Source organism: Carlito syrichta, unplaced genomic scaffold, assembly GCF_000164805.1.
Source record: "Carlito syrichta isolate Samal-C Ts95f unplaced genomic scaffold, Tarsius_syrichta-2.0.1 Scaffold304521, whole genome shotgun sequence".
Lineage (NCBI taxonomy): Eukaryota > Metazoa > Chordata > Mammalia > Primates > Tarsiidae > Carlito > Carlito syrichta.
This window is the reverse complement of record NW_007248617.1, coordinates 356,392-357,597: the sequence shown is the minus strand read 5'-3', so window position 1 is coordinate 357,597 and position 1,206 is coordinate 356,392. Positions and strand designations below refer to the sequence as shown.

At 40.7% G+C, this 1,206-nt stretch overlaps 1 protein-coding gene across 2 annotated transcripts in view; it reads right to left on the bottom strand.

Annotated features, from left to right (window-relative positions):
* The window catches only part of PRKN (parkin RBR E3 ubiquitin protein ligase), a 432,771-nt gene that overhangs the window by 165,920 nt on the left and 265,645 nt on the right, over positions 1 to 1,206 (bottom strand). The window lies entirely within an intron of this gene.

The window sequence follows — 1,206 nt, the reverse complement described above, 5'->3', positions numbered from 1 at the left end:
GTTCAGGAATTGGATGCCAGTTCTGATTCCATGAGGGTATTTCCTTCATTTTCTAAGGTTCTTATGGTTGAGGTTTTACATTTAGGTCTCTGATCCATTTGGAGTTAACCTTTGTGCATGGGGATAGATAGGGGTCCTGTTTCAATCTTCTGCATGTGGTCAGCCAGTTTTCCCAGCACTATTTACTGAATAGGTTCTCCTCTCCCCAGTGGTAGGTGGTGGAGGCCTTGTCGAAGATGAGTTGGTTGAGAAATTGAGGTTTTGCTTCTGGAATCTCAGTTCTATTCCATTGATCTTTATGCCTGTTTCTATACCAATACCAAGCTGTTTTGATGATTGTAGCTTTATAGTAAAGTTTGAAGTCTGGTAATGTGATTGAATTATTATTTTTATGTTCTCATTTGAATTTCTGAATTTAGGAGTCTGATATTTAGAACAGCCATCATGTATTTGTGTGACACACGTCATAGCCGCAGATCCCATACTGGGTTCCTCTCACCTGTCGGCACACGCCTTCCTGTTCAAACCACATTTAGGGCATTTAAGGCAAGAGTCTCACCCTCCGACACCTGATTGCTGAGCAACTGCTGAAGGTAGATACTTTAGGAAGGCGGGAAGACGAGATGGGATGCTGACCTCGGCTGGGGCGATAGGGCTGTCCTTTCAGCTGCCTGGCCTGACCTATGGTGAGCACAAGTTTACAAGCTTGCTGAGGTAAGTCATACTTTGCTCATCTGTTCTGGTGATAAAAAGACACCAGTGTGCAGGAAAGCTTTGAGCTTCAGAGATGAAAGAGACCTCATTTTGTAGCTCAGAAAACAGAGGTGCAGGAAAGGTTAAGGGCTCACATATGGCCTCACGGCACTGGGTAGGAGAGGTTGTTTCTCTTTAAATTCATTCTTTTTCTGTTGCCAGTAACACAATATGTAAACCTCCATATTGGAAAGAGATATGGTCTACTCCCAGAATTAAGGCAGCTAAGTTTAAGCGAGGCTGTGTTGGAAAAGGCTGTCCTACATGTAGGTTATCTGTAGCAAAATAAGGCATACATTTATTTTAAATCAAAAATCATTTACAAATATTATTGGTGCAACTAATTTTTATCTCAGGCTAGAAACCCATGCATGGGTTAAATATTTTTAAAATATATCTCTCACAATCGGGAAGTGAAGATTTAATTGCTTATGTTTTTTTTTTTTTTTTTTT